This window comes from Diceros bicornis, chromosome 30 (assembly GCF_020826845.1).
Source record: "Diceros bicornis minor isolate mBicDic1 chromosome 30, mDicBic1.mat.cur, whole genome shotgun sequence".
Taxonomy (NCBI): domain Eukaryota; kingdom Metazoa; phylum Chordata; class Mammalia; order Perissodactyla; family Rhinocerotidae; genus Diceros; species Diceros bicornis.
This window is the reverse complement of record NC_080769.1, coordinates 9,646,974-9,673,543: the sequence shown is the minus strand read 5'-3', so window position 1 is coordinate 9,673,543 and position 26,570 is coordinate 9,646,974. Positions and strand designations below refer to the sequence as shown.

At 40.7% G+C, this 26,570-nt stretch overlaps 1 protein-coding gene, 1 long non-coding RNA gene and 1 pseudogene across 4 annotated transcripts in view; 2 read left to right on the top strand and 1 right to left on the bottom strand.

The window, feature by feature from the left end:
• LOC131394413 (zinc finger protein 26-like) overlaps window positions 1–8,943 on the top strand; it is a 34,883-nt pseudogene extending 25,940 nt beyond the window's left edge.
• LOC131394435 (uncharacterized) overlaps window positions 1–26,570 on the bottom strand; it is a 124,501-nt gene that overhangs the window by 18,541 nt on the left and 79,390 nt on the right. The gene's annotated exons all lie outside the window — the stretch shown is intronic.
• LOC131394410 (zinc finger protein 266-like) overlaps window positions 1–26,570 on the top strand; it is a 194,388-nt gene that overhangs the window by 156,598 nt on the left and 11,220 nt on the right. The gene's annotated exons all lie outside the window — the stretch shown is intronic.

The window sequence follows — 26,570 nt, the reverse complement described above, 5'->3', positions numbered from 1 at the left end:
TTCTGTTTTTTTAAATTACAGTCACATTAGTTTATAATGTATCCCTTTCAGATTGACATCATTATATTTCGAATTTTCTACAGACTGCATCGTGTACACCACCAGAAGTCTAGTTGCCATCCATCGCTTTACACATGTGCCCCTTACTCCTTTTGCTCTCGCCCACCCCCTTTCCCTCTGGTAACCACCAGTCTGTTCTCCAAGTGTATGCATTTGTTGTTTATCTTCTACATATAAGTGAAGTCATACGGTGATTGTCTTTCCATCTGACTCATTTCACTTAGCGTGATACCGTCAAGGTCCATCCATGTACTTGCAAATGACAAGATTTTGTCTTTTTTAAGGCTAAGTACTCTGTTGTATATATACCACATTTCCCATATCCATTTATCCATTGATGAGCAGTTAAGTTGCTTCCAAGTCTTGGCTATTGTGAATAATGCTGCAGTGAACATCGATGTGTCTGTATCTTTTTGAATTAGTGATTTCATGTTTTTTGGATAAATACACAGTAGTGGAATAGCTGGATCATATGGTATTTCTATTTTTAATTTTTTGAGAAATCTGCATACTGTTTTCCATAGTGGCTGCACCAGTTTACAGTCCCTCCAGCAGTGTATGAGGGTTCCCTTTTGTCTACTTCCTCTCCAAGACTTATTTTTTGTCTTGTTAATTATAGCCATTCAGGTTCCCCAACCCTCTGACTTTTGTGCCTCTACAGCATAACTTCTAAATTAACTTTAACATTTGCTAAAATGCATTCATTGAGAAATCTTCATAGACTTAATACTGGGACTCAAAGTACGGTTATATACCTGGGGATCTCACTGCATTTAAACATTATACTCCCTCATAATTTTTAAAAAGCAACTACAAATAAAGTAGAGGAAAGATAGGTGTGCCTCAGTTTAATTGTAGCTTTGCTTCAATTTCCCATAGTCAAAGTACCCATTTCCCTAAAATAGCCCATCTTGGGCATAGATGCCCTGACACAATAATAAATTTAAGTTAAGGTAAGTCTTTGGCACTTACTAATTCTCTTGATAAGACAAGATGTCCAGGGACCCCTTGTTAAAATAATTATTATGTCCCAATGTACATTAAAACAGAGCCATCAAAGTTTAAAACTTATTATACAAACCTAATTAATAAAGAGGTGGTTGTCTCCACTCCTCCATTGAACAACCCAATTTTGGATGTTCTGTGTTTTGCATAACAAGTAAATAAGTAATCTCTCCTTTGGCTACCTGGGGAACCCTTTGGGATTAACTGAGTAAACAGCAATGAGAATTTGTGGACAATGTGGATGGTGATGCTAACCATCATACATGATGGAGCACAGTGGAATGTTACCACTTTCCATCTCTTACCCAGGATGCCTCTAATAAAAAACAGGAATCCAAAAAATAATACACTTGTCCAGACTGCAGGCAGTGATCTTGGCTCTCAATGCCCTGGCCCCATCTTCACATTTATTATGAAGTGTTGGACCATTACCTAAAAGTTATCCATTCAGGGTCAAGAACTCTAGGAATCTCTTGCCTCATAGATACTCGAATTCTAAGTCAAAATTACACATGTCTCTACATATGCTGAGGCCACAATACTAGGCCTTGTCAAGACATTCCTTATTCTCTTTGGAATTATACCCATTACCAATAGTAACCAAGGCACACATCTCACTTCTCAAAATACACAATACTAGGCACTTAGAAAAAGCGTTCAATAAAACTTTCACGTCCCTGACAGATCCCAGCTAGTTTAACTGGGAGACATAATGATCTCCTCAAATAACTTCTTTTAAAACTCCAATTTGACCAATGGACCCCTGCGTGGGTGTCTATCCTGCCCTTAGCCTTAACCTGTCTTTATAAGTTTTCAATCTCATGAGAGCTGGAGGCCAGATGAAGGGTGCATACTCTCCTGGGACCCATCAACCATAAAGTGTCTTATGGGCCAGGCAGCTGCTCATCTGATATGGGACCTATTTGAAGCTAAATTTTCAAAAAAAAAACAAACACAAAAAGCCTGTCAAGTAGAGGTGCAGACTATTCTGTTGCCTGTTGGTCTTATGACTACTGCTTTGGGTGATTTCATTGATTTTCAATCCAGAGGCCCAAACCCTCCACACGTCACTGTTTGAATCAAACATGGCAAACACTGAGACCGACATCAACCTGAGTGGGGTATCATTTCTCAGATGATATCCCAGTCCCACGTCCTAGACGACATCACCCTGGCCCAGAAGGTCATTATTGTTGATGACCACTTCAAATGACATTACCCCAGCCCAAGAACTTGCCACTGGAGAAGACTTCACCGAGTTCATGATGCTCTTGTACTCCCTCACCTAAGACACAAATGAGACTCAGGATATTTTTGCTTTTCTTCCTTTCACATTACAGATCCTATAATGTTTCTGAGCCTGCTGCTTAGCTCATGATCCTAGTATGCTCCCTGCTGTCTGCCAAAACATACATCTCTCCACTGCCATGCCTCTGGGGAAATCTGATAGAAGTTACTCCTGTCTGTGCTGTTCTAAAAATTAATGAAAATTACTACCTTCGTCAGGAGATAGGTGATTCATGTCAATCAACTCCTTGACCCCCTGGGAAGAGGATCACTCTCCACCCAGGGCCTTTTCCTACTACACCCCTCCAGTTTTCCACCATGACCTCGTGTCCTGCATCTCCAACCACAAATACTCCTTCCCCTTGGTTACACACAAAACCACTAACCTTTTCATGTACTTCATTAACTTAGTTCATACCCTCCAACAACATCACTACTAGACTAGTTACTTTGATTATTGTTATACTTTAATGTGTTCTGAGTTCTTTTGTAAAAACATTGTCATACTTTTTTAATCTTTTAGTGTCAGATGTGGAAGACCTAATGAGTATTTCCCTTTTCTTCCATTTTCTTATTCAGGAACCAGTAGAATACACGTGTTTTCTGTTTGTGTGTGTGTAGGAAACCCTTTATTTTCTCACCTGGTTGATTTTTTTTTCTCATATCAGTTATGAATTGGTATGCCAATTATTACTTTATTGTCCATATTGTTCAGTGAGAATGTTGGATCTTTAATGCCTGGGACATTTTCTTTGTAAGTTACTGCTCTTCACTGAGTGCCTAGTACAGGGACATAAATTCTTCATTATTTACTATGAGAATAAAAGAATAAGGCAGCAAATAAGCACTTAAAACAAGGCCCAGAGCTTCAAATTTCTACAGTATCTGTCAAGAAAGCTCAAGAATGTTGACCAAGTAAAATACATCATTTTTATTCCCTTCAAATGCCCAGCAGGAATCTTGGCCAGTGCTGTCCAGTAGAATGTGTAGATCATGTATGTAATGAAAAATATTTACTTAAGCATGTAAGTACTATAAAAACATTGTGAGATTTTACATTATTTTGTACATTTGAAGAGTTCTAAATTCACTGCACACTAAATTTTTATCAGACATACTTGCTTTGTGTTCAGAAAACAGAAAATTTACAGATGAAAGACTAGGTTCCAATACTCAAGTTGTTCCAAATATATAAGTGAGGTATAAGATTCCAGTGAGACATCTGGTACAGAGGGTTCTCAGTAAATGGCAATTGATGTTACTTATATTCTTGGTATAGAGCATACTGTTTTAATAGCTTTTAGGTTCACATTTCAAAGTACACAGAGTCCTTTAGTCTGGACCTGAGCAGTCATGCTGCTGGTTTGTCTAGGAGAAGCTTAAGTGGGCCAGAGAATGCTGTTCTGTTTGTCAGCTTCCTGATATATGTGCATTAGGTAGACTGGCGGCATAATCTCATTCATCAATTTTATTACCTTGACAAATGAAGAGTCACGTTACCTAGGGCTGAAGTTTCCATCCTTGTAAAATGAAACAATTATGTTTTTCCTGATGGGCAGCATGACTCACAATTTCTGTGTGTGACTCTAGGTGAGACAGGACTTCTGTGACATTTGATGACAGTAGTGTGCATTTGTGTGAGATTTTTTAACATGCAGGGATATTTGAGAATTTCAAGGTAGAATAGAATGAATTCCGGGCCTGTGAATGTGGGAATTATGGTCATCTCTGGGTCCTCATGCTTTCTTTCTTTTCTTCTAGGTCTTGTTCCTAAGGACCCTTTCTGCCTTTCCAAGGAAAAGATAGAGGCAGAAAGGATGGAGACTGAGTGTTTGACAAATTTTTCTCAGGTAATTAGAAGGTGTGACAAATTTTTCTCAGGTAATTAAAAGGTGTATCCTTCTACAAAATGACATGTCGCATCCACTGGATAGACACATTTCTTTCTAGGTAGACCTGTGTCTCCAAGGCTTCTTAGGGAGGCCAAGCCATTCAAGGACTGAGTCCCTGTTGAATTCCCACCCAAAGTGTAGCCCCTCATATTGGTTCATGTAAATAATCTCAGTATTTTAATAATTACCTTCTACTGGTGTTTCACGATGGCAACAGCATATTTTTTTGTTTTGCTGCTTGCTCTGTCATGGTAATGAAAAGGAAAGTGCATTTCTTAAAGAATTTATTCGTTCATTCATGGGCTTCTTCAAGTTTCTGTGGTTTGCTTAAGACTGTGCTGCCAGAGGGAATTAAGATGAGAAGAGCTTTTAGTCTAGTTGCGATAAGCTAAGTTCATGCCTTAGAGATTCCATTAAAGCCAGCCGTGAGTGAGTGTAGATAGAGAGAATACCTAGGGCCATGGCACTCTGAGGGAGATGATGACAGACTTTGAAACCCTCTGTTACCATTGGGTCTGTCATCTTCATTCCCTAGTGAACATTGGTGGAGATGTTATTTTACTGAAGCCAGCTTGTGTGTGGTTAGGACTCAGTTACCTTCGCTGATGTGGCTGTGCACTTCACCCGAGAGGAGTGGACTTTACTGGAGCCAACTCAGAAAAATCTATACAGAGATGTGATGCTGGAGAACTACAAGAACCTGAACACAGTAGGTAAGGCTGCCATCATTCCTATAGCCTCTTATGGAACCGAATATATATGATGTATTTTCTGTGTTCCAATATTGGTGACGTGAAATCTGCACATAATGGAATCTAACAGATACTAGTCTCTGCGCTAATGGGTTTTAACCTCGTGTGCTTTCTGTAAAATTGTGGTTCTAGGACTAACACCATCCCCATCACTCTATTAGAAATGTGCATTCTCAGACTCCACCTTTGACATAGTGAATGAAACTCTAGTAGTATGCCCAGACATCTCTTTTAATGAAAACAGTGGACATGGTTCGGATGGACAACGTTTGACAGCTACTGTTGTGGTGATTTCTCCATGAGAATGAACATTTCTTTTTGCATTTGGTTTACTTCCTGTGTCAATAAAAGTGTTAATACTTTTTAATATATGTATATATCTGAACATGGGTTTCAGAGGCCAGAGACAGTCAATCTCCTTGATAAACAGAAAGAGCATATTTGCATTTTTATCTCTTTTGAAATAATGTTACTGCATTCATTAGAAATATAGGAGTTGATTCATGGTAATATTTATCATCTTTTGCAGAGGGCTTTTCCATTAATATGTCTTTTCCTGTAAACAGACTATCAGTTGTTCAAACCGAATCTAGTCTCTTGGTTGGAACAAGAAGAAGAGTTGAGTACAGTGGAGACAGGAGTCTTCCAAGGTGAGTCATTGTGAAGAACTTCCCTGGTCAATAAAAATTTCCCTATATTTGGAATTACAGTGAGAAAACTTTAAGATGTACTTTCTCTTGAAGGCTGAGGTCATTGGTCTCTGATGCTTTGGGATATCATTAGCTTCTCATATATACTTTACATTTACTTAGAATTTCCCATACGCTCAGAAAAAAAACTTGTTCTGTGTCTGTTTTAATTTAATCATTTTTTATGTTGTTTGTCCACAGATTTCCTACTTTCTTGCCCTGATAATATTCTGTCTGTTTTCCCCATTGTATTTAATTTTCATAGAATCATCTTAATTAACTACTGAATTTTTGAATACACATCTTTATCATTGCAAAATTTTTGACACAGCGAAACTCCTCTCATGTCTTGCCTTTCATTTAGTATGTTTAACTTAGAAATAATACAAATGAACCTTATTGTTTGTAGCGCCTTTAATGTACATTTCTTTGTGTAAATTCCACATGTTTTATTATTTTTTTTATTTTAGAATGGGAAACTCAACTTAAAACCAAAGACTCAGCAATTCAGCAGAATATTTTTTGGGGAAAAGCATCCAATAGGATAGAAATGGTAAGTTTGAAAAGAGATATTTCTTATTTTCCACATTTAGAACAGATTGGGATTTTCATCAGATAGAACGTGTGCACAAGTGATAGATATTTGGGATGAGTGGCATCCGTCCAAGAGAGAGCAGTGGTTCAGGAGAGGTATTTTGAATATGTTTAATTTGGGAATATTTTAAACCTAGCTTGAAAGTTGTTGCCTCAGAATTCCCACAAGGACTCGTTCACACTTATGTAACTTACCGTTGAGGTTTTAAACATTCCATGAAACTGCACAGGAATCTTTTAAGACTAGAGTAGATAGCATATCATTCTGGCAGGATTCAATCATTCAAGTTCAAGGAAATGAACAGGGTAGGAAGTATATGAACGTAATGGAAATGTTAAAAATCATCATCATTGTAATGGTGTTTCTACTTTGAGATGGGTGGGATAAATTAATGTATTTGAGAAATCTTTGATTATCATTCATTTATTCATCAACAGGAAAGAATACACAATGGGTATGAACTCAATGGTTCTGAGCCATGTGGGAAAGTCTTCAGTGAACGTTCATGCCTAAGGACACACAAGATAACTCAAAATGGAGAGAATACTCATGAGGATAATCAGTATGGAAAATATTTCCTTCCTCTGTACAGGAAAACCTCTACTGGAGAGAAAATTCCCATGTTTAATCAATGGGGAAAAGCCATCAGCCTGACCCCAGATGTTGTGTACTGGAAAACTGGCATGCAGGAGAAAGCTTTTGAATGCAGTGATGGTGGGAAGGCCTTTGTTATTCAATCTTACCTTCAGGCGCAAACAAGAACTCACAATGGAGAAAAATTCTATGAATGTAAGGAATGTGGGAAAGCCTTCATTCAATACTCAGGCCTCATTGTCCATATGAGAACTCACAATGGAGCGAAGTCTTTTAAATGTGACAAATGTGGGAAAGCCTTTGCTACTTTCTCAGAACTGACTGGCCATTTTAGAACTCACCTTGGAGAGAAGCCTTTGGAGTGTAATATATGTGGGAAGAGATTTACCAGGTCTTGGTACTTAATCATTCACAAGCGTGCTCACACTGGAGAGAAACCTTATAAATGCAAGGAGTGTGGGAAAGACTTTAGTTGTTTTATGTACCTTAAATGTCACAAGCGAACTCACACTGGAGAGAAACCCTATGAATGTAAGGAATGTGGGAAAGACTTCGGTAAATCTTCAGGCCTTGCTCGCCACATAAAAACTCACACTGGAGAGAAGTTTTTTAAATGTGACAAATGTGAGAAAGCCTTTTCTACTTCCTCAAAACTGACTAGACATTTTAGAACTCACACTGGAGAGAAGCCTTTTGAGTGTGATATATGTGGGAAGAGATTTACCTCTTCTTCATACTTAATCGTTCACAAGCGTACTCATACTGGAGAGAAACCCTATGAATGTAAGGAATGTGGGAAAGGTTTCAGTCAATCCTCAGGCCTTACTAGCCACATAAATACTCACACTGGAGAGAAGCCTTTTCAGTGTGACACTTGTGGGAAAGCCTTTGCTGCTTCCTCAAATCTCAGTAATCATTTGAGAATTCACAGTAGAGAGCAGCATTTGAGTGTAATACATGTGAAAGAAGATTTATAAGTTCTTCGTAGTTAATCATTCACAAGTGTACTCACACTGGACAGAAACCCTATAAAAGCAAGGAATATGAGAAAGGCTTTAATTATATTGTGGGCCTTAATAGTCACAAGTGAACTCACACAGAAGAGAAACCTTAGGAATGTAAGGAATGTGGGAAAGCCTTCAGTTGATCCTCAGGCTTTATAGTCCATATAAATACAGTGCAGAGAAACCTTTTAAATGTGACAAATGTGGGAAAGCCTTTGCTACTTTCTCAAAACTGACTACTCATTTTAGAACTCACACTGGAGGGAAGCCTTTTTGTGTGAGATATATGTGGGAAAAGACCTACTACTTCTTCGTATTTAATCAATTACAAGTGTCCTCATACTGGAGAGAATCCCTATGAATGTAAGGAATGTGGGAAAGCCTGCAGTCAATCCTCAGGACTTATTGACCGTATAAAAACTTACAGTGGAGAGAATCTTTTTAAATGTGACATGGGAAAGCCTTTGCTACTTGCTCAAAACTGCCTAGACATTTTAGAACTCACACTGTATAGAAGCCTGTTGGGTGTAATATATGTGGGAAAACATTAAGCAGGTCTTTGTACATTATCAGTCATAAGGTCACACTGGAGAGAAACCTTATAAATGAAAGGAGTAGGAAAAAGACTTCATTTTCCCACTTCCTTTCAGTGTACTTAAAAAACTCACCTGGGGAGAAGTCATATCAGTGTAAGGAAGGTGGTAAGGCCTTGGTAGTCTCAAATCACTTCAAAGACCTGGAAGGCGCACACTACATTTGGAGATGCTCTCCAAATATAAGTAATGAGGGAAAGCCATCAGCATCGCCTAACAGCCTAGCATGTAAGGACTGACAGTGAAGCTACACTATTAAAAAACATGGAAAGTCTTTATTTCTTCAGTGAAATATATCTCTCATGCAGTGGAGAGAAATCCAACTAATGTGAGATATGGAGGCAAATGGATCTGCTAATATTCACTTGTGATCTCACTGTGGAGAAAAACTTTATAAATGTAAAAAATTTTGTAGAGTCATCATTTTCCGTCAGATTTTTTCTCATCTGTAATAAACATGGGGTTATTTACAGTCATAAGAAACAGGACATGGGAAGTGTGGGAAGTGCTACTCCGAGTGTGAATCCTAGGGTCTTCTGAGCTGCATAGTATTCTAGTTGGTTCTATAGATCTGTTGTGTGTGTGTGTGTGTGATGAAGATCAGCCCTGAGCTAACATCCATGCCCATCTTCCTCCACTCTATATGGGACACTGCCACAGCATTGCTTGACTAGTGGTGTGTCAGTTCACGCCTGGGATCTGAACAGGCAAACCATGTGCTGCCAAAGCTGAGCCCACGTACTTCACTGCATTGCCACCGGGCTGGCCCTCTGTAGATATGTTTTAAGACTGTGATTAGGCCCTGAGCGTTTCTGTGTGAGATGTGTTTTTCTTTCCAGTGTTAGTGCATTGTAGTTGCTACATCTTCCATGTTGCAGCCTGGTTAAAAGTGGGTCTACAGAGTTTGCGCTTAGTCCTTTTTTTGTGTGTGAGGAAGATCATCCCTGAGCTAACATCCGATGCCAGTTCTCCTGTTTTTTGCTGAGGAAGATTGGCTTTGGGCTAACATCCGTGCCCATCTTCCTCTGCTTTATATGGGACATCGCCACAGCATGGCTTGATAAGTCACACATGTCTTTGGGCTCCTGGGATCTGAAACTGCAAAGCCCAGGCTGCCGACGAGCATGGGCACTTAACTGCTGCACCACCAGGCTGCCCCGTGCTTGATCCTCTTCTAGCCACAAGGATTCTCTTAATGGATTGAGATGGACTTACATTGTGAAGACAGTGACTTCTTGACTGTGTTTATTGCTCATCAAACTGATTTACAGTGAGTCACACCAGCCAACATGGTGGTAAAATACATCTTTGTAAACTTTGTAAAATTACTTGTGCTTCTCACACCTGATCCTTTCAGGTAAAAAATCAGTTTCAAGCATGGGATGAGTTGGGGGGAAAGTGAGGTTACACCTACAACGTGTGGCACCCTGTTTTCATGACCTTTGTGGGTGAACAATAATCCTACCACCTGGGTAGGACCTTAAATCTCAAGCCCATATAGGATGATGGTGAGAATAATGATACTGTGAGAAAATGTTCTGTTTCACATCAAACCCAACAGCACAGCCTGGAAAACAGTGATATTTGTCTGAGTCAAGAAGAGCTGTTGCTGGTGAATCACCTGCTTCTGTATTTGTCATTCTATCCGTGGGCTGTGAAAATAGAATAATTCAATGTGAAAGTAGCTGGCCCAGATAATCTGCTGTGCTTGATGCCCTCACTGGGAGTTCCTGAATGGTAGTCTGGGGTGTAGACACTGACCAACACAATGTGGCTTCAGTCTCAGTGATACAAGTTCACATAGTTTGGATGCTCAAGCAGCCTTGGGTTATATCAAGGATGGCCATTCAGTGTGCAGCTGGTTAACACTTTCTTGAGGCTTAATCAAAGTACTGTGTGAATCTCTAAACCAAGCTTAACAATAAATCCAGAAGAAGAATTCTCTGAGCATATTTGTGTTACATGTTTGTACGTGTGGAGGAGTATGGCATGTTGTGGTTCAGTTTGGGTAAGTATATTGTTATTTAGCCCATTTGTTGCCTCTTTAATTATTGGCAACAACACCAAAGATTAGCAGATTAGTCTTAACCTTTTCTGTGCAGTGTAAGGGTCATAGATTGTCCTTAGATGATTTCCTCATTGTCTGAAAGAAGACCTAGGGGTCCTATGAGAATTTGTCACAGTTTCCTGGGTGTAAGACCTTGTCGGTAGTGTTTGCGGTCATTCCTGCAAATTGGCCTAATTCTGCTCCTGCCCTCCTAGTGACAGCATCCTCAATAATTGCTGTACAAGAAAAATAGAGATTTGGTCCCAGCTTTTGTTGGTCAGTGGCTGACAAAGTGGTATATTCATGTGAACAAACTCCAAAAGTGAAGATGATGTGAGCCATATATGCTCCAACACAGATGAGCCTTTAAAAACATTCTGTGTGAAGAGAAGCTATTGATAAAACATTGTATGATTTCATTTATATGAACTGTCTAGAAAAATCAAATCTGTAGAGACAGATTGTGTTCACATAGATATTAATAGAGAAGGGAAATGGAGGATTTGACAACCAAAGGCTGCTTTGAAGTGATGAAAAACTTCTAAAATTATGATGGTTACCCAAGTCTATGTGTTTACTAAACAACATTGAGGTGTATAGATCTAAATGGATGCATTATATGCTACATGAATTGTATCAATAAAGTTGTTCCAAGAAACAAAGAAGAGAAAATTATTATAGTACCTACACCATTGGGTAGTTATGAACATAATATAACAGTGCTAAATAAAAATGTGTTACTTAAGGACAGACATAGATTAATGGAATAGAATTGAGAGATCAGAAATAAGCCCTCACATATATACTCAACTGATTTCTGAGAAGGGTGCCAGGAGAATTCAATGGGGAAAGAAAATAAGCTTTTCATCAAATGGTACTGGGACAACTGGATATGCACATACAAAAAAATATAGTTAATCTTTTACCTTACACCATATACAAAAATTAATTCAAAGTGGATCAAAGACCTAACTGTAAGACCAAAAATTATGAAATTGCTAAATAAAAAATGAGAGAACAGCTTCATGACACTGCATTTGGCAATTGCTTCTTAGATGTGATACCTAAAGCACCCTGCAACCCAAAATAAAAATAGATAAATTGGACTTCATCAAAATTACAATCTTTTATACTTCAATAGACACTCATCAATATTAAATCGTTTTGTCATCCAAAAGACACACTCTAGAAAGTGAAAGACAACTGTGGAATGGGAGAAAATAGTGGCAATTCACATATGTGATAAGGAACTTTAAATAGAGAAAATATAAAGAACTCGCACAACTCAACAATAAAAAGACAACTAATCTAATTTTAAAATGAACGAAAGATTGGAACAGACATTTCTCCATAGAAAACAGAAATGGTCAACAAGCACACGGGAAAGCATGCTTAACATCACTAGTCAGTGGGGAAATGCAAATCATCTTCAGATGGAAATATCACATCACATCACATCACTGGATGGTTAACATGTGAAAGACAGATAGTAACGAGCATTAGCAAGCAGGTGGGGAAATTGGGACCCTCATACATTGATGGTGGGATTGTAGTTGATGAAGCCATGTCCACCACATGGAGATGATGGAAAACAGTCTGGTAGTTCTCCTAAATATTAAACAGATAGTTGCTGTATGTCCCAGCAAATCTACTCCTAGTATATACCTGTGATAGTTAATATTGTGTCAACTTGACCACATCACACAATGTCTAGATACCTGGGAATGCGTTACTTTGGGGTGCAACTGTGAGGGTGTTTTGGAAGGAAAGAAGCATTTGAATCAATAGGCTGAGTAAAGCAGATTGCCCTCTCCAATGTGGGTGGGCATTATCTAATCTGATTTAGGGCCTGAATAGAACAAAAATGTGGAGGCAAGTTGAATTCTCTTTCTGCCTCGCTGTTGAGCTGGGATAGTGTTACCATACTTTTGGTGCGCCTGGCTCTCAGGCCTTGAGACATGGACTGGAATCTGAGCCATTGTCTCTCTGAGTTTCAGGCCTTTGAACTGCACCACCGGTTTACTGAGTCTCCAGCTTTTTTTTTTTTTTTCACCTTTTGTGATTTATGATTGCATGCTCATCAGCAGAAAGTGTATTTTACTCAGAAAATGTTTATATGAATTGATTTTATGTTAGTTTTCCCACATGACTCTTTAGAGCATTCACATCAGCTGCACAGACCTGGGACTCTTACTTCTGCTGTTTTGTTCTAATAAAGCTTCATGCGGTGGAAGTAATGCATGGTATGAATTCAGTAAATACAGCTGACTTGATGAAGTTTGGTTGATTTCTTTAATCTTTAAAGTGTGCATGATAGCAGGTAAAAACTTTGAGTAATGATCTGTAGATGAGACAATCACTGGGAAAGTTTTTTTTTTTTTTTTTTTTTTTGGTCTGTGAGGAAGATCAGCCCTGAGCTAACATCCAATGCCAATCCTCCTCCTTTTTTTTTTTTTTTTTTTTGTTGTTGTTGTTGAGGAATATTGGCCCTGGGCTAACATTCATGCCCATCTTCCTCTACATTATATAGGATGCTGCCACAGCATGGCTTGACAAGTGGTGCGTCAGTGCACGCCCGGGATCTGAACCTGCGAACCCTGGGCAGCTACAGCAGAGTGTGTGCAATCAGCCACTGCGCCACCAGGCCAGCCCCTGGGCAAGTTTTGTCTTACATTTTGTCTGCAACTGCAAACAGATTGTGGGACTTTTCAGTCTCCGTAGTGACATGAGTCAGTTGCTTATAAGCTTCGTTATATATACATTTATATAAATTTCACTATATATATTATTTATATAGGTATACATGATCTTTCTGATCTTACAGTACTGTCCAGGGCCATATGTTCTGTTTTTCTGGAGGACGCTGACTAATACAATACCCTAGGGAAATGAAAATGTGTCTGCAGAAAAGATACACATGAATTTTCATAGCAGCATTACTCACAGTATCCACAAAGTGGAAACAACACAAATGTCCATCAGCTGATGAATAAATAAAATGCAGTATATCCATACAATGGAATATCATTGAGCAATAAAAAGGAATGATATATGCTACAATGCATATGAACTTTGAAAAAGACACGAAGCATAAAGAAACTACTGAGGAAAGATTGTATGATTTCAGTTACATGAAATTGTTTTGAAAACACAAATCTATATATAGAGAAAGTAAATTCATGGCAGCATAAATGTTAAGGGAGTAGGGAAATGGGGTTATGACACTTGAAGGGTATTTTTGGAGCAATGAAAATGTAAAATTTTCATGGTTACATAACTCTTTGAAGATACTAAAAAGCATTGAATGCTTTAGTTTTAAATGGAGAAATTGTATGGCATTTGAATATTTTTCAATACGGCTGTTCAAAAACAAAAAAGAAATCATGAGAGTAGCTATATCATTAGGAGAATAAAAAATTTAACGTCTGAAGCACCTAGAGCAGTAAGATGCAACAAACATTAGCTACCATTACATTTTTAGCACTACATCTTAAAACTTAATAAATTAAACTATTGTAACCAAAAGAATGTGCTATGGGCATAAGTAAATATTACTGGCACAGAAGAGTCTAGAAACTGATATAGGTATATATAGGACTTTATGGTTTAATGAAGATGGAATTTCAAATCAGTAGTTCAAGGATAGTTTATCAGTAAATGATACTATAACAATTCACCATCTTACTGGAGGAAAAAGATAATTGCATCCACTACTCTGCACCACAAGCTGAACTACACTCTCAGGATTAAAGATTAAAAAGTAATTGACTGTAACTCAGAGTTTGAAGAGAATTTTTAAGGCAATGCAGGAAGCCCAGAAATTAGTTTTTAAAAAAGACTTTCTTGGCTACAGGAAAATTAAATATTTTGTACAGCAGCAGATAAAACATTGACATAGCGAAACAGCTATCAATTCAATAGGTGAATGAAACACATTTAATAACGCACATGAGCAATTCTTGGTAAAATGTGCTAGTAAATCAAGATTTAAAAAGACCTTTGGGAACCACCAATACAAACAAACACATAGGGACAGAGATTGGATTGGTGGTTACCAGAGGGGAAGGGGGGAGGGAGGAGGGTGAAAGGGATAATTCGGTACATGTGTGTGGTGATGGGTTGTAATTAGTATTTTGGTGGTGAACATGATGTAATCTATGCAGAAATAGAAGTATAATGATATACACCTGAAATTTTTACAATGTTATAAACCAACGTTACTGCAATAAACAAAAAATTAAAAAAAAAGAAAAGACCTTTGGGGCTGGCCCCGTGGCTTACCGGTTAAGTGCGCGCGCTCCGCTGCTGGCGGGCCGGGTTCGGATCCCGGACCTGCACCGACGCACCACTTCTCCGGCCATGTTGAGGCCGCCACCCACATACAGCAACTAGAAGGATGTGCAGCTATGACATACAACTATCTACTGGGGCTTTGGGGGGAAAAATAAATAAATAAATAAAATCTTTAAAAAGACCTTAATTGGGCTGGCCTGGTGCCATAGCGGTTAAGTGTGCACACTCCGCTTCGGTGGCCCCAGGTTCCCAGGTTCCAATCCTGGCAAGCAACGACCTGCCCCTGGTCAGGGCGTGCTGTTGAGGCATCCTATTTAAAATGCAGGAAGATGAGCACAGATGTTAGCCCAGGGCCAGTCTTCCTCAGCAAAAACGAGGAGGATTAGCATGGAAGTTAGCTCAGGGCTGATCTTCCTCACAAAAAAAGCCCAAAAGAGGGGCCGGCCCGGTGGCGCAAGCGGTTAAGTGCGCGCGCTCCGCTGCGGCGGCCCGGGGTTCGCTGGTTCGGATCCCGGGCGCGCACCGACGCACTGCTTGGTAGGCCATGCTGTGGCGGCGTCCCATATAAAGTGGAGGAAGATGGGCACCGATGTTAGCCCAGGGCCGTCTTCCTCAGCAAAAAAAAAGAGGAGGATTGGCGGATGTTAGCTCAGGGCTGATCTCCTCACAAAAAAAAAAAAAAGCCCAAAAGAGTCATTTCAGTAAACTGCAGGCTGGGCCACCTCCCGACCCAGCCCCGCCCCCAGCCAGTAGCCCCGCCCCCAGGCCTGCTTCCCTCCTCAACCAGGTAGGATGCGCCTGGTTCCGGCCCTGCCCCACGCGGAGCCCACCCCAGGGCCATCCGCACCCACCAGGGGAGAACTGCATCTTCTCCGGCAGAAATGGTCAAACGTGATTGGCAGCCCCAGCCCTGGAGCTCCGCCCTTTAGGCCTGAGGCAGGAAGCGGAAGTGGCGTCCCTGTTTCGCGCGATGTTTTTCTCCGTGGACTGGCACCTCGTGGTGTCGTTCATGTTGGTCCTCTAGCGGTGACCCGGTTGCTGGTGAGGCCCGCGTGCAGGGAGCGCCCTGGGGGGCAGGAGGGCGGTAAAGGACAGGTGTGGCCGGGACCCCGAGGGGCCTCCTTAGAGAGGCCGGGCCCCTCCGCTCGCGTCCGCCCGGCCGCTGTCCCCGCGCGGAGCCGGGGCGGGAAGGGCGCGTGTGCGGGGGGTTTTCATCCCCTGGGCTCCGCTGTTCAGAAGCCTCCGAAGTAACGTCGGGACTTTTCTCCAGAAGGAAAAGGATTTCTGCTGCTCGAGTCCCGTTGCTCAGGCCCCGCGCGCTCCGGTTCTCACGGACCTGGCGACCCCGTCGTGTTCCCGTGAGTTCGGGGGAAATTGGCTCAGGGGCCTCTTCTGCTTTTCCTGTGCGAACGAATGTGTCGTCTGAGAATCTGCCTTTGTCTTTGCTTGTTCTTTATTTTTGAACGTTACATAAAGGTGAAAGGGAAGATAGTTTCTCAGGTGCGAAATAAAGTGGAGAAAAGTAAAGAGCCAGTATGAGAGTCAGAGAGGCGTTTGTTTGGGGCTCGTGGAACTGCAATTCCGGGAGCAGAGATTCAGGTAGAAACCCCCATAGTGGCCGCTAGGGAGGAAAAGGGGCTTTTAAAGAAGGGGGTTTGCGTTACACAGAATGTTAATTGGCGTTGGTGGCAGGAACCTACTCTTGGCTAAACGTAGTTCATCGCTGAGGCAGCTGGTGGGAGGCAGAAGTCCGTCACTGGGAGGGGCTGCAGGTTTCTCCAGGGTCCTCAGTTCAGAGTTCCTGTTCTGCTCCACGAGGACTCGCGTGACCCCCGTTTCCTTAATGGCTCCCCAGCGCCATTTTAAAGCCCTTAGACGTAAGGGACTCCGTTGTTTCACATTTCACAGCTGTCAGGGGTTTGCATGTTTTTGTATCTAAATATATAAACGTATGTAGACCAGAAGTTTTTCTTCTCAAGAAAAGCAAGAATACTCAGCTCTCTCATCCTCTGAACTTCCTAAGCCCGTACATCCCCACAGGACTTCAAAACAGGGGCTTCGGGGAGAAAAAGGTGGAGGCTTTGTGACACTAGTTCTAGAAATGGTGTATTCCATTGACAGGAATTTGCACTAGTGTGTTTTACTCCCATGTTTTTCTTTTGTAAAATCTTAAACTTACAGGAAATTTGAACATCCAGTACAATGACTGTTTTTTATAGTAGATTCACCCACTTTTAGCATTTTGCATGTTTATTCTCTCCATAGACAAATAAATACATTTTATGGTGAACTGTTTGAGAGTAAGTTAAACATAAATTGTATTCATGATCCTTGACCTTTAAATAATTGGTCAGGCATCTCCCAAACATAAGGACATTGTCCTCCTAAAACCACAATACTGTTATTCCACCCAAGAAAATTAAAGATAATGATGTCATCTCATAGCTACTCTGTGTAAAAACTAAACTTCTCCACTTTGTTCCAAAAAATGGTTTTGTATTTAGGACCCTATCAAGATTTATATATGGCGATTGTTTATTTCTTTTAGTCTTTTTTATAATAGATCAGTTGACATTGTTTGTCCCATTATGTCGACTTTTAGAAAAGGCACAAGTGTTCTTTTGGAAAGTCACATAGTGTGATGTTTCTGATTTTATTTTCACAATGTGTTTAAATACTTTCTCTGTTTCTTGCCAACTGGTGATTGGGTCCAGAGCAGAGGTTGGCAAACATCTTGTCTGAAAGGTCCAGATAGTAAGTACTTTATACTTTGCAGTCCATAAGGTGTGAGAATTACTCAGCTCTGCCTTTGTGGTGGACAAGCAGCCATAGACCTAAGTAAGCAAATGGGCATAGCTGTGGTCCCACAAAGCTTTATTTATGAAAACAGGCCTGTGACCAAAGTGTGCCAACTCCTGGTGTAGAGGCTTCAAAAGATCATTTCAAAGGATGTTGTAGGTGATGTGTACATCAAATTGCATTCCATAGGGAAGACAAAAGTTTATGCCATCCCTCAGTTAGTGATGCCCACTTTGATTACTTGTTTACGTAGGGATCAGCAAAGCACTCTGTTTTAAAGGTAGACTTTTCCTTGTGAATAAAAAAGTCCTATGTGGGGTGATATTTTGATACCCATTATATATTGCCCCCAGCAAGCTTTCTAACAAATCTTTTAGCACCTGTTAATCACCTACAGTGAAGAAACTTCCGTTTGTGGGGGTATATTTTCAAGATAAGTTTCTCAGGTTAGTTTTCTAATCAAAGGGCAAATATACATTTCCTTTTGCTGGGTATTATAAATTTTCTTCTGTAGGTCTTGTGCCATTTGTAGTTTCTGAATCAACTTTTAAAAAACACATCTAAAAATGATGGAGAAATGATAAGGAACAAATTTTAATTTTAACTTCAAACACTTGTTTTCAAAAAGAATATCGTATCCACTCATTCTGAGTAAAAATACAAAAATACTTTTTCAAAAATACAGTGGGGCTGGCCCAGTGGCGTAGTGGTTAAGTGCGCGTGCTCTGCTGCGGCAGCCCGGGGTTTGGATCCCCAGCGCGCACCGAACCACTGGTTGTCAAGCCATGCTGTTGGGGTGTCCCATATAAAGTGGAGGAAGATGGGCATGGATGGTACCTCAGGGCCAGTCTTCCTTACCAAAAAAAAATTTAAAAATACAGTGTTTTTGTTTATATTGTGTGCAGACATTTTATGTGAGTCTTAATTTGATTTTTATGTTGTAATTCTATTTTTTTGGTTCTTTTATTTGTGCATGCAATACTGTGACATTTTTGTGGGGAAGGGCAATTGTCTGAGAATCCACAAATAGTCATTGAATTCATTTAATGAGCTAGGAACAGTGCAGGGACAGGAAAACAAAGGCCATCAGAATGGACATAGTACTGCCACTGTGGGGCTTCCACTCTGGGAATACAGATCTTAAATGAATAGTGGCAAGTTTCTGATATGGGCATCAGAATGGCTTAACATGAGGTGGTAATATGTATTGGGAGGGATTGATGTTTAAGTTGTGAGCAAAGCCTGAGTAGGCAGAGTGGTGGGAGATAGGGTGCAGAGCAGGGACAGGACCAGGGGAGTGAGGTGCTGTGGACAATACTCTAAGTCCATGGAAACTTCTGAAACGTTTTAGCAGGTGAGTGATTTGAATCCATTACAACTTAAATAGAACCCACTAACTTCTGCTTTGGGAATGGACTTAAGGAAACATGAGCATGAAGGCGTGGAATCAAGATAGAATCTTATGATGAATAAGTTTTAAAACATGATCATGGAACCTAGATGTGGATGATTGTTATGGAAAAGAAAATAAAGGAAATGACTTGAGAGTTTTGTAGAAGGTATAAGTGAACGAATCCAGGCATTTTGAAACTTGATGTTTTCATTTACTGGAGGTTATACCCTTACTTAATGAATGCTTGATTAGTACTTAGTGAAAAAATTCAACCTAGGCCTGTTCTTAGGAAACTTGTAAACTAGTGGAGGAAGCAAACATCTCTCCAAGAAAATGAATATAGTATTACAAATTAATTGGGGTTCTGGAGCTAAAGTAGAGGACAGTATTATTTTCTCTCTCTTTATATTTGAGTAGGTGAAGGTAGGAGGGTTTATAAATATTTAAGTCATAAATGGAAAAGGCATAGGAGCTAGCCATGTTTGAAGGGACGGGAGTAGGAGATGGGGAAAGCATTTTGTGTTTGGTTAATTATATGTCTAGCGTGAGACGGGAGTGCATCAAAGGTTACTCCCAGATTTGACAGCAGACACCTTTTATTTTGTCGGGGAAAATGCTGAAGCAGGATTCTAATCTTCAATCAATACCTTACAGGAAAAATAAGTAACATCTATTCAAATGATGTGAACCTAGAGAAAATAGGAGAAAGTATGAATATATTTTAATTTTATGAATAGCAAATTCATTCAAGGAATTAATCAGAGTCAGCAGTTCACTTGTTTTATCAATGTTATCATATGTTTATGTTAAGAAACATAGTGGTTTTGTAGTCCACTTGAGATTCCTTCTCCTACCCAGATTAGGCCTCTGATTCCCTGATTGATCATCCAGATTAACCCCTCCTGTTAGATATTTTATAGACACTGATGCATATGGAGGGCTAGAATCACTCCACAGGTAAAGGACCAGAAGCCTCTACTGACAATACAGGTTGCTAGAAAGCAATGAAAGCTCCATGTTTCTTGGTAATATCCACATTACCCTCTCTGTTTGCCGTTTGGGTGTCCCAATGAGCTAGCTGTGCCATAGTGAAACAATTGATGAAGGTTCTGAGGATAAAGTTGGTGAGGATGTGCAGATTCTGTGATTCTGTGAATGTCTTTCCTGTTGGCCTGGAGCTCAGCTCATTGCTCAAGTACAAAAGCTTGACTAAATGTATCCCTCAATTTCCTCTGTACTGGTTTGTCCACAGGGATCATTGTTCTTCTCAATTGTCTGAGTCTGCATGAAATCAGAAGACAGAAATCACACTTTGATTTAAACAAGAGAAGTGTAGTTTGAAGATGTAAGGAGAATTATAACAGATATCCTAGAGTTGATGGAGAGTCCCTGAGGAAAGCCAAACTTGTAATGGGGCCCTCTCCCCAAGGCTGGACTTCAGACCTTGTTGGAGAAGGTATCATGGCAGCCCACTGGATAGTGAAGAAGTTCGCTAGGTTGCCAGGACCAGAGGTAGTCAGCAGTCACTGGGCAGGCAGTAAGCAACCCTCTGGATGCAGACAAGTCCTGAGTGGTGGGTAGATGGGGAGAGGGAATTGGGTGACACTGTCCTTGCAAGACCTAGAGCACTAAGTATCCATATAAGGAGGCCATGGGAAACAACTGACTGGTGTGCAGAGAAGCCAAGGCTGGTGGGTGAGGGCACAGAAGAAGACAGTGTTCCTCCCACCCTCAGATTTTTAGAGTAATTAAATATATTTTGGAAAACTTAGATATATTCTGTTATAAACAGTTGTTTAGCTATAATCTAGGTACACATGAAGAGTGGTGTGAAGGATCTGTGTTGTCTGTTGATCACCAACACTGGGTGCCTTCAGTGAGCCAGGCTCTGTGCCACTCTTTGTACTGGCAAACATTGGCATCTAAACAGACATAATGCTGCCCATGAGATGCAAAAAAACCTCTTCACAACAAGGTGAACCTAAGTTGACCTCAGTGTCATATCAGTGGTACAGCTACAGAGGGCATTATGGTAAAAAGTTGTGTTTTGGGGCCAGCCTCTGGGCGTAGAGGTTAAGTTTGGTGTGCTCAGCTTCAGCAGCCCAGGTTTGTGGGCCCAGATCCTGGGTGTGGACCTGCACCACTCATCAGCCATGCTGTGGCAGTGACCCACATACAAAATACAGGAGGATTGGCACAGATGTTAGCTCAGGGCTAATCTTCTTCAAGCAAATAAAAAGAGGAAGGTTGTTGATGGATGTTAGCTCAGGATGAATCTTCCTTAGCAAAAAGGAAAAAAAAAGGTGGTTTTTTCCCAGAAATTTAAAGGTATAGCCACTCAATAATAATTGTTGCAAATATTGAAAACTTTGCTTGATAGAATTAGAAGAAGAAATAGACAAATCCACCATTCTAGTGGGAGATTTTAATATATTTTGCCCATATTGTTAAACTGACCAATAGAAGAACAATCAATTGGTGTGTACTGTGGTAATGCCATGTGAACTGCTTAATGTACCTATACGGAGTAGTGTGTCTAGTAACTGATTGAACTTAAAAATTGTTTGTCTGGGAGCAAGGGCAAAAGAATGGACTGGAAAGAGCAAGAAGGCTTTTTAGGGAGATAACTATGTTATGTATCTTGTTTTGGCTGGTTTTTACTACAAGTGTGTGCAACTGTCTAAACTCATCCAGCAAATTCTTAAGATGTGTGTATTTAAGTGTTCATTAATTGTACCTCAATTAGAAAATGAAAGGAAAGGTAAAACATGTAGGCACTTACTGACTAAACACATTGGTGCCTCTATTTAGCCCAAGGACCCCTAGTTTGAAAACCCTGGTAGTAAGGACAGTTATACTGTGAGGCTAGACACATGATTTTATGACCATATGTGTTTCTGGGTTTTAGTCTTCTGAACTGTAGTCTAAAGGACTGTAAGGTTGTGAGGGTGATATTGCTTCAAAGATAAGGAACTGTGGAACTTTCAGTGGTTGGCGCCATTCAAAAACCATTTTGTAGATCAGCTTTTGCTCTGTTTGATTTTATTAAAGTTAGTGTGTTTTTATAAAATTGAGGTCACATTGGTTTATAATGTATCAGTTTCAGGTTTACATCACTATATTTTGAATTTTCTACAGACTGCATCATGTTCACCACCAAAAGTCTAGTTGTCATCCGCCACCTTACACATGGGCCCCTTACTCCTTTTGCTCTCCCTATACCCCCTTTCCCTCTGGTTACCACCAGTCTGTTCTCCAAGTGTATGCGCTTGTTTGTTTATCTTCCACATATAAATGAAGTCATATGGTGATTGTCTTTCCATCTGACTGATTTCACTTAGCGTGATACCCTCAAGGTCCATCCACCTAGTTGCAAATGGTAAGATTTTCTGTTTTTTATGGCTAAGTATTCCATTGTATATATACCACATCTTCTATATTCATTCATTCATTGATGGGCAGTTGAGTTGCTTCCAAGTCTTGACTGTTTTGAATAATGCTGAGATGAACATAGGTGTGTGTGTATCTTTTTGAATTAATGATTTCATGTTCTTTTGATAAATACCTAGTAGTGGAATAGCTAGATCATATGGTATTTTTATTTTTAATTTTTTGAGGAATCACCATACTGTTTTCCATAGTGGCTGCACCAGTTTGCAATCCCTCCAGCAGTGTATGAGGATTCCCTTTTCTCTACATCCTCTCCAAGACTTGTTATTTCTTGTCTTAGTTAATTATAGCCATTTCGATGGGCCTGAGGTGATATGTTATTGTAGTTTTGATTTGCCTTTCCCTAATAATTAGTGATGTTGAACATCTTTTCATGTGCCTGTTGGCCATCTGGATATCTTCTTTGGAAAAATATGTGTTCATATGCTCTTCCTATTTTTCTATTGGGTTGTTTTTGTTTGTTTACGTGTATGAGTTCTTCATGTATGTTGAATATGAACCCCTTATTGGATATATGATTTGCAAATATCTTCTCCCAAGTGGTAGGCAGTCTTTTCATTTTGTGGATGGTTTCTCTTGCCATGCAAAGGCTTTTTAGTTTGATGTCGTCCACCTGTTTATTTTTTCGTTGTATTCCCTTGCTTGAGGATACATGATATTCAAAGTAATGACTTTAAGACATATGTCAAAGAGCATACTGCCTATGTTTTCTTCTAGGATTTTTATGGTTTCAGGTCTTACGTTCAATTTTTAAATCCATTTTGAGTTAATTTTTGTGTATGGTGTAAGATAATGGTCTACTTTCATTCTTTTGTGTATGGCTGTCCTGTTCTCCCAGCATCATTTATTGAAGAGACTTTCCTTTCTCTATTCTGTGTTCTTGGCACCTTTGTTGAAGATTAGCTGTCCATAGATGTGTGGTTTTATTTCTGGGCTCTCAATTCTGGTCCATTGATCTGTGTGTCTGGTTTTCTGCCAGTACCATGCTGTTTTGATTACTATAGCTTTGTAGTATATTTTGAATTCAGGGTGTATGATACCTCCAACTTTGTTCTTTTTTCTCAGTATTGCTTTGGCTATTTGGGTCTTGTTGTTCCATGTAAATTTTAGCATTCTTTGTTCTATTTCTGTGAAGAATGTCATTGGGATTCTGATCGGGATTGCATTGATTCTGTAGATTGCTTTAGCTAATACGGACATTTTAACTATGTTAATTTTTTCTGTGTGTCTTTTCTGTTTATCATCTTGCTCAAAGCTTTGGATACCTTTGTCTTTTTGTTCAGGTAGTAGGGCATCTTTCAACATTTCTTTTCAGGTAAGTCTAGTGGTGAACTCCCTCAGCTTTTGTCTGTCTGGGATAGCCATTATTTCTCCTTCATATATGAAGGCTAACCTTGCTGGATAGAGTATTCTTGGCTGACAGTGTTTATCTTTGGATATTTTGAATATATCATTTCACTCTGTCTTAGCCTGTAGAGTTTCTGCTGAGAAATCCTCTGATAACCTAATAGGGGTTCCTTTGAAAGTTATTTTTTTTCCTATGGCTGCCATTATTATTCTTTCTTTGTCATTGACTTTTGATACTTTTAATATAATGTGTCTTGCAGGAGGTGTTTTTGTATTGAGACAATTAAATGTTCTGTTAGCTTCATGTTCTTGTATATCCAGTTCTTTCCCTGGGTTTGGGAAGTTCTCAGCTCTTATTTCTTTCAATAACCTCTCTGCTCCTTTCTCCCTCTCTTCTTTTGGGGATACCCATTATCCTTATTTTGCTTTTCCCAGTTGCATCAAATATTTCTCGTACTACCACTCCATTTTTTAAAAATCTTAGTTCTCCTCTTCCATCTGAATCTTTTCTAGCTTTCTGTCTTCAAGCTCAGTAATTCTCTCTTCCATATGGTCTGCTCTGTTTTCAGTGCTGTCTACTTTAGTCTTAATCTTGTTTATTGTGTTCTTCATCTGAAGAATTTCTGAGTTTTGTTTATTTTTTAGAGTTTCAATGTCTTTGGTGAAGTACTCCTTCTGTTCATTACTTTTATTCCTGTGCTCAGTGAACTGTGTTTCTGTGTTTTCTCGTTAACCTGTTGAGTGTCTTTGTGATAGTTATTTTGAATTCTCTGTCAGTTCCCACTCTTCTGTGACTAAAGTTTGGTTTCTGGAGAAATGTTCTTTTCTTTTTGTGGTACTGAGTTTCTGTAGTTTTTCACAGTGCTTGATGAGTTGTTCCTCTGCTGGCACGTTTGGGTAGCAAACACTTCTCTTACTTGGGTAAGGCTTTATTTTGATTCTAAGCTACTTCTGGTTGTATTTGAGATCCTGAGTTTTCCACCTTCCACTCTTTGTCACAGGGGTTGTCAGTGCCCACCACAAGGGCACAAGCTCCTTGTGACTTCGGGGTTGCTGGTACCTTGCTTATACTGCTGCAGTTGTATGTGTCCATGCCTAAGGTCACTTGGCTGCAAGCACCTCTACTGCCTCTGTCATTGCCTAGGTCACGGGTTCCACCACTGGGATGGGGGTACGTACAGGAGAGTGAGGTGGCAGCCAGGGTCATGGGAACCTCTGTGACATGCGGGTATCTGCTGGCACCACTGCTATGGGTGTGGGGCTGAAGTTGGGGGCACTTCTGAAGCTGGAGGGCACTAGGCTCATGGTTCCTGTTGTTGCTCTTGCTTGGCTCTCTGCAGGCTCTCCATGGGCTCATGCACTGCTATTGCATGTGCCCTCTGCACTGTTGCTTCTGGGTTATCTGAGGGTGCTGGTAATGTACTTCTGGTGGGTGCTCGGTTCATGGGTTTTGCTGCTGCGCCTGAGTGGGCCAGGGTTATAGGTGATGCTGCCACCACTGCTGCCACAAAGGGAGGGTTCCCTAGGTCTTGAGCACTGCTGTGGCTTCTTAATCCTCTGGTGCCTATGCAGTTGCTGGAATCTCAGGTCACTGGCACTGCTACTGCTCTCTGGGCCCCAGGCTGTTGTAGGCAACACTCGTTGCTGGGAGGGCTGTTGTCGGGGCCACCATTGTTGGGGTCTGAGTCAGAGGCACCACTGTGGCTCTTGCAACCTCTGGTCCCAAGTGCTGGTGGGCATCCTGGAATCTCAGGTTACGGGCTACATTGCTGCTACTGGATGGCAAGATCTTGGATGCAGCCCCTGATACTGGGAGCACCAGTGTCGGAGGGTGCTGCCACCAGGGTAGGGGTAGGGGGCTCATTGCAGTTCCTGAAACCTTCATTGGGTTTGCAGTGACTCCTGAGGCTTCTATTCATGTTACCTCAGTTCCTGGGGCCTCTAGTTGGAGATGCGGCCGTGGTTCTTGGATCTTCCACTCTTGGGAGCTGCCACCACTGCTTCCGTGGTTCCACCACATCTAAGAAGTCCCATCAACCCACTTTCTGGTGTATAAATGTATGGATCTCAGGCCTTCTAGTGTGCTGTGCTATGCTGTGCAGAGACCTTTGTTGGTCTATGGTTATCCTACTGCTTGTAATTTAGAGGGAAATTTAGAGGGAAGAGACAAAGGGAACAAGCCACTCTGCTATGACACTGACATTACTCCAAAAGGTGTTGATTTTTAACCAAAACAAGTTAACCTTCAAATACATAATGTGTTTTTTGTTCTTTGGGTTTTTTTGTGAGGAAGATCAGCCCTGAGCTAACATCCACGTCAGTCCTCCTCTTTTTGCTGAGGAAGACTGGCCCTAGGCTAACATCTGTGCCCATCTTCCTCCACTTTATATGGGACGCCCCCACAGCGTGGCCACACAAGCGGTGCGTCAGTGCATGCCTGGAATCCGAACCCGGGCTGCCAGGAGCGGAGCGCGTGCACTTAACCGCTATGCCACTGGGCCAGCCCTACATAATGTTAGAAGTCAACTAAACACACAGAAAGTCTGTGGAAGAAATGAATAAATATAGAAGCCATGTGTTGGGCCGGCCCCGTGGCTTGGTGGTTAAGTGCGCGCGCTCCGATGCTGGTGGCCCGGGTTCGGATCCCGGGCGCGCACCGAGGCACCACTTCTCCGTCCATCCTGAGGCCGAGTCCCACATACAGCAACTAGAAGGATGTGCAGCTATGACATGCAACTATCTAATGGGGCTTTGGGGGGAAAAAATAAAT